General features: G+C 33.5%; 1 protein-coding gene across 22 annotated transcripts in view; it reads right to left on the reverse strand.

The window, feature by feature from the left end:
* LOC106872895 (protocadherin beta-15) overlaps window positions 1-7,500 on the reverse strand; it is a 181,419-nt gene that overhangs the window by 158,231 nt on the left and 15,688 nt on the right. The gene's annotated exons all lie outside the window — the stretch shown is intronic.

The following is a 7,500-nucleotide window of genomic DNA, read 5'->3' on the forward strand; positions in this document are numbered from 1 at the left end:
TCCTTTAATCCCAGATTGGTTAAATGCGTCAGTGAAATGGAGAATAAGAAAAAGCTGCAGCATGGAACTGAAACTTGATGATTTGATGCAGTTTGCCAGTTTACTTATCTTCTACCCTGTAGTGCACATCACTACCAAACATTATGGGATGTTTAAAGATACATATATCATATCTCCAGTTCTATTATTAAGTGCAACAGTAATTAATCTTAATGAGGGTGCATGGTCTAATGGATAGGTTGTTGCCTTCACAATTGCAAGATTATGGTTTCAATTCCTGGAACAGGCAGTGCTTTGTGTTCTTGAGCAAAATATTTTGTCTCATATTGTTTTGCAATGCTTCAACATCTGACATGTGGCACACCATGCATCTGTTTAGGCTATGTTGACTTGATGGTGGGAGGAAGTGAGCTTATGTACTGCACAAACATTTGACCACTACAAACGAATCACATGTGCAGGTTGTCCAGCAAGAAATTTGCAGAATCATCTTCTTTGGACATGAGAGACTACCAAGAAGGAGTTAACCTTACTTCTACATCATAGGTAATACGTGTTTTAGTAATCACCCTATCCATTGATCTCTTATGGAAGACAAATTTGTGCTCATCTTATTAACAAAACATTTGCTTACCTTATTTGTCTTCTCTTATGAATTAGAACATTTTGGATTCTTGTTTGTTTTTGTTTTTTTCTCATGGCTTTGAAGAAAAAGAGAATTGCTGATGATCCTTTTTCAGAGCTTCCATGACTGGTTGATAGAAGTGATGAAGTTATCTTAAGACCAATTCTGACCTATTCTGAAGGCTTGTAACAGAATGCACTCTATTAAACCACACAAGAACCAGGTGTGGTTTTAAACATGGTGACAGATCAAGAACACACTCATTAATGGATGCCATAATAATTCACCATGCTATTTCCATTTATGCATTCAGAAAATGTGCTAGAGGAGTAGACATTGCTTCTGTTTCAAAATATAAGAAGTGTTACATTTATATTCATGTTCCACCATGTTCACTTGTCCTACATACACTGACAACATAAAACTGCAGTATTCAGTGATGCTACAATGACAAAAGTGTTATGGGACATGCAACTGCTGTCTATAAAACTACATTTACAACAAAAAATTGAATATTAACTGGCAATTTTTACATAATTTATGCTGATGTCTGCATGATGAGTGCACACATGCATGTGTATGTGTGAGTGTGTACATGTGTATGCATCTGTTGGTTCAGGATGATATGTTTCAGTAGTTCAAAGTTTATTAGTAACTTGGCTGAATATAGGTTAAGAAGACCAAGACACTTGTCTATATTTCTGAAATTCATTATTACTACAGTTGTGTGGAATTATCAAACCCATACAATTCATATTTTTGTTTAACTCCTTTTGTTAACAGATTTCTCTTGAAATATATTGCCATTGCTTCAATTAATTTTGAAAATAAGGAAGAATTTAGTAAAATAACTTTGTCGTTATTTAGATGGTGTTTGGAATATAATTAACTCGAAATTTTGATGAAAGGTTTAATACAAATCACTAAAAAACAGTAAGTTTTTATCATACAACCAAATCACTAAAAGCAGGAAGTTTTTATCATAGAACCAAAATCAGTCTCTGGCAGGTTGGTTCCAAAAGGCTTAAGGTCTCCAACAAGAGTCTAGTTTTCAGAACAAATAACAAGGTTCTTGCAAAATAGGCACCCAAATTTGCATTTATCAAGGTCACTGTTATTAATTTTTGTGACAATACCTGTTAGTCCTTGATGTTGTATAAATAAATCATTGGTAGAATCTCTTTTGTTAAATATAGAGTTCTGCAGCTCTGAGGAACAGAATGAGTATTTTAAGATGGTGGTCTTGATTATTTTTGTATTTCTAAATATATATTTTTCTTTTTGTTTATACATTTTTGGTTATCTTCAGGAGCAACCATTTATATTTTGTTTGCTCACATCATTGGACTGCAGTCATGCTAGAGCACTACTTTGAACAAGTTGACCCCATTCTTATTTCTTAAGTCTAGTACTTAGTCAGTCAGTCTCTTTTTTGCTGAATCACTAAGTTACATGAATGTAAACAAACCAACACAAGTTGTCAAATGTTTGTAGTAGTAGAGAACACTGATACAAAACGCACACACACACACACATATGTAATATGCTTCCACACTGTTTCCACCAACCAAACTCAATCACTGGCCATACTGGGGCTATGCTAGAAAATACCTGCCCAAGGTGCCACACAGTGGGACTGAACCAGAAACCACAATATCAAAGCAAACTTGTTCATCACACAGCCATGCTTCACAAAAGCTATGCATAACATTCAATTAAGGATGAACTTGAAAATTTTTATTTCTCACCCAAAGTTTCAACACCTTTTATTTTTATCTGTAGTGCTAGAATCCTATAGATCAGTGTTTCTTAACCAGGGTCCACATGGCCCCTAAGGGTCCATATAATATTTCTTTTGTGGGGAGTGGCAGAGTCCACATAGCAATATAGTAAATTAGAGATCCACAATAGAATCTGAAGGGCCCCTGACAAAATTCTGCTTCAGATGTATGTATTGATATGTATTGCAAGAAACAGCTGGGTTTCTTTCTATAACATTTTACATAGTTCAATCTACACATGTTAATGTGTGAAAAACAAAATAGGAATTTTGAAAGAAGTCTCTATACAACTAGTTTTTAAACACTGAAAAGCTCTGGGGTCCACCAGAATAAAATAATAACCAAAGGGATCCATAGATAAAAAAAAAAGAAAAAAAGGTTGACAACCCCTACTGTAGATGATGATAGCAAAAAATATTTGATAGATCTTTACCTGTTATAGTAATCTTGTGTCTCCATGCTTCCTGAAATTCACCAGCACTACACCTGATATTCCCTGCTCCATCTGCATGCACACATGTATATCATGACTCATACACTGTTCACTTTCCTGACTTTTATACATGCACCTTTGATGAGTTGTAGTGCACCTGAGCACTATACACAATCATTTCATTGTTATCATTATTATTTTTAACATTGTAGATCGTAAAAAAAATGTTGAAACTCTTGGTTAGAAATATAATTTCTGGTTTCATTCCTAACTGAATGCTATAATAGACATGCTTGTGTGGTAAAATGTTTGTTTCCAATCCCATGGTTCTGGGTTCAGTCACACTGCACAGTGGTACCTTGGACAAGTGTCTTCTGCTATAGCCACGGGCCGACCAAAGCCTTATGAGTAGATTTAGTAAATGGAAATTGAGAGAAGCCCATCGTGTGTGTGTGTGCACGTCTTTGTGTCTGTGTTTGTCCTCCACCACTACTTGACATCTGGTGTTGGTGTGCTTATGTTCCCACAACTCAGTGGTTCGGCAAAAGAAACTGATAGAATAAGTACGAGGCTTACAAAGCAAGTGCCAGGGGTCGATTCATTTGACTAAAGATTTTTCAATGTGGTGCCCCAGCATGGCCACAGTTTAATGACTGAAACTACTAAAAAAGCGAAAAAAGAGAAGATATATATGAGGAAGTGTTGTTCCTTAAAATGATCAGAACCATACTAAGTAAAAATAAACATTTTAGAAATACAAAAATAATTTTCTACTCAAGGCACAAGGTCCAAAATTTTGGGGGAGGGGACCAGTCGATTAGATTGACCCAAGTACACAACTGGTACTTAATTTATCGACCCTGAAAAGATGAAAGGCAAAGTTGACCTCGGTGGAATAGAAATACAAAAATTAAGATACCCATTGAACAACCTTGCTTAATGAAACATTAGGTGCCCATTTAGTAAACCCTAATAATTTGTTGTGATCTGTATATCAAACCTTTCTTGAATACTCAAAACATGTTAATATGATAAAATGCTTCATATTTTCTGACATACAAGTTGACATAGTATATAGGTTGAGGTAGGTTTTTTGCAGTCAAAAATAATCAATGTTTAAGTTGATGCTCATCATATAAGTAGACCCCCCCCCACTCCCCACTTTCTCCTGAATAACCACTCTACCAGAGATTTTTTCTTTTGCAGGTACGTTCTTTTGACTGTAAATTTCTTGTCTGAAAAATTCAACTTGCATGCTGAAAAATATGGTAAATCTTCTTGATCTAATTTTCTTGAATGTAAAATGTATGCATCAAGTGAAAGATGTAATGTCCTTGAAATTGTTGTTTTGTATACCCATAATGGTGATTCCAACACCATTTTCCTGACAGTTCTATAAATAATTCATATTTATTATGGTCTGTACCAATTATCTACCTCTTTCTAACCAGGATAATATTCGTAAATTTAATTTTTCTGCCACAAATACTATAATATATCAGCATATAATATATACTATAGCATATCAGTATAGAGTTTATATTCCTGGATGTCAGTATATGATATCTGAGCATATAGCATATACTATATCAACATATACTATAAACTATATCAGTATATGGTATATATTGAAGTACATTAGTATCTATTATATACAAATACAGTACACTGTATAGTGTATTACTATTAATATATAGTATATGCTTTGATATATTAATATAGTATATACTATAGAGTATTGTATATACTGTAGTAAATCAGCATGTAGAACATACCATACTATTTCAGCACATAGTGTATTGAAAAAATAATTGATCAAAGGTTCTTCCCAGTCCATAATCTCATAAGGCAGCTTTTCAGATTCTGTGGTGAAAATGTCCACTGAATGGGATTCTGGTCTTTTGGCCAATTGAGTGGACTGCAGCAACATGAAATGAAGAGTTTTGCTTAAGAACTCAATGCATCACCTGTTCCAGAAATCGAAACCACAATCTTATAGTCATGACTACAACACCCTACCCACTAAGCCATGTATCTCCAAGGATACTGTTTATACTATAGTATGTGTTAGTTTATATTAGTATATAGCATATACTATAGTATATATTTGTGTGATTTATTATAAAGTAAATACTATGATGTATCAGCATACATACATATTATAGTTTATCAGTATATATTATATATATATATATATGCTATTGTATATCAGTATATAGTTTACATACTACTATATCAGTAAATAAGTAATTCCCCTCATGTCTACTTCATTAGTTTGACAATATATTTCTTTCAATGGAATTCTTTTCCTATCTACTACACTATGCTGCAAGGGGTTGGATGGTTTTAGAAATTCAAAGATTTACTTTTTTTTTCTTTTTTTAAAGAAAAAGGTTCTTTATTGCTGAAATTACACTAAACTGATTGAGGTAAACAGATTGAGAAGACAACTTTCTTCTCAACCCAGAAGTTCAAATTCAAACACAAACTAGTTAACTTTGAACTTCGGTCTATTAGGTCAGCCATTACAATTAGCCAACATTTCAGAAATCTTGCAATTCAGAACTAAGAGTGAAGATTGCACTATTGAGGGATTAAAAGGATTTAGCTAATCTCAAACAGAATTGAACTTTCCAATGAGTCTAGACCTTGTCTTTCCAAACTGTATTCTATAAAAAGCCTTTTTTTTTTTTTTATTTATATGTTAAATATAAGTCTGTTTATATTTTATACAAATCATTTGTTTACATTTATTTCATCAATGGTGGAAACCATCAGCAACTTAGGGTGAGATGTATGATAACTCATTTCAAAAACTTTCATGGATAATGGATAACTTAAAATATGCCTACATCTTTTTAGAGTCAATGCAAATAACGGAGAATCTATTCTCAGTAGAAGCATTAGGTAACAAATTACACACACACACACACACACATAGAGGTGCAGGCATGGCTGTGTGGTAAGAAGGTTGTTTCCCAACCACGAAGTGTGGTACCTTGGGCAAGTGTCTTCTACTATAGCCTCAGATCAACCAAAGCTTTGTGAGGGAATTTGGCAGATGGAAACTGAAAGAAGCCCATCGTGTCTGTGTTTATTACAAAACCACTTGACAACTGGTATTGGTATGTTTACATCCTTGTAACTTAGTGGTTTGGCAAAAGTGACCGATAGAGTAAGTACCAGGCTTCAGAAAAAATAAGTGCTGGAGTCGATTCATTCAACTAAAGATTCTTCAGGGTGGTACCTCAGCATGGCTGCAGTCTAATGACTGAAACAAGTAAGAGATAAAAGATATATATATATATATATATATATATATATATTCTTCAGTGGAGATTTTATTCTTCAAATATGTCAATAGAGCTGTTGAGGTTATATTGATGTATAGATAGCACATACTTTTCTACTCTGAACACAAGCCCCAAAATTTGGGGGGGAGGGGGGCAGTCGATTAGATCGACTCCAGTACGCAACTGGTACTTAATTTATCGACCCCAAAAGGATGAAAGGCAAAGTCGACCTCTGCAGAATTCGAACTCAGAACATCAAGACAGATGAAATACCGCGAAGTATTTGGCCCGGTGTGCTAATGAATCTGCCAGCTCACAGCCTTTATAGATAACACATAGTACTAAAACCTCCTAAATCAAAATCAGAATATCATACAGTTTATATATATATATATATATATATATATATATATATATATATATATATATATATATATATATATATATATATAATATATATATATATATATATATATATATATATATATATATATATTTATCAGAATATTGGGCTGATGAGTCGGAATAGATTAATATCTTAACCGCGAAACGTTCGTATCCAATTAACTAAAGGCAGGTTTGTTTTTGCTTTTCACTCTGGTTTTTTGTTCTATGTGTGCCATAAATATCGCCATCCATTTAGAGAAAAATTTGTAGTTTAGAATCAGTAGTTCTTTGACTGCTATTTCTAGATTTCCAGTATGTTGGAGAAGCAACTCAATGCTAATCCCTGTACATTTATGATGATATATATATATATATATGTGTGCATGTATGCACCTTTGTAAATGTACATATATGTACATGTGTGGCGATGGGCACTCACACACACACACATGCATACACACATATCTGTACAAGCTTCATCTATAATGTACAATTACTGTACCTTAGTAAAGAATGATTATCTAATGTACATTCCAATAACTTTGGTAATTATATTAGGCCTAATTAGTTTGATATTTACTTCTTCTAAACTCGCATCCAAGAAAACACAAGTAGCTTACTGGCTACCTGCTGTTAGCTGCAATTAATTACATTTTTGAGAGTAGGAATTCTGGAATGCATTGGTAATACACCATAATGCTAGTCCGAACAATTTTTGTGTCATAATGATATCTGTTATTTTCTATGTTTCAAGCTATCTTTATTATGATGCAGGATAACTCTACATTCTACAGTATAGAGAAGCAGTTTTCATCAATTAGAAACAGGTGAATCTCTATCTCTAGAACAAATAAAAAAAAAGTGCATGGGTACTATTTGATAACTATATCCCCTGGGTTAAATGGTTTATTTGCAGCTTTCTTTAACAAAAATATCAAGGTAAGAAATTTGAAGAAAGCTATACAAATTTCGGGTTAGTTT

The sequence above is a fragment of the Octopus bimaculoides genome, chromosome 14 (genome assembly GCF_046866305.1).
Source record: "Octopus bimaculoides isolate indiv1 chromosome 14, ASM4686630v1, whole genome shotgun sequence".
NCBI classification, from domain to species: Eukaryota; Metazoa; Mollusca; class Cephalopoda; order Octopoda; family Octopodidae; genus Octopus; species Octopus bimaculoides.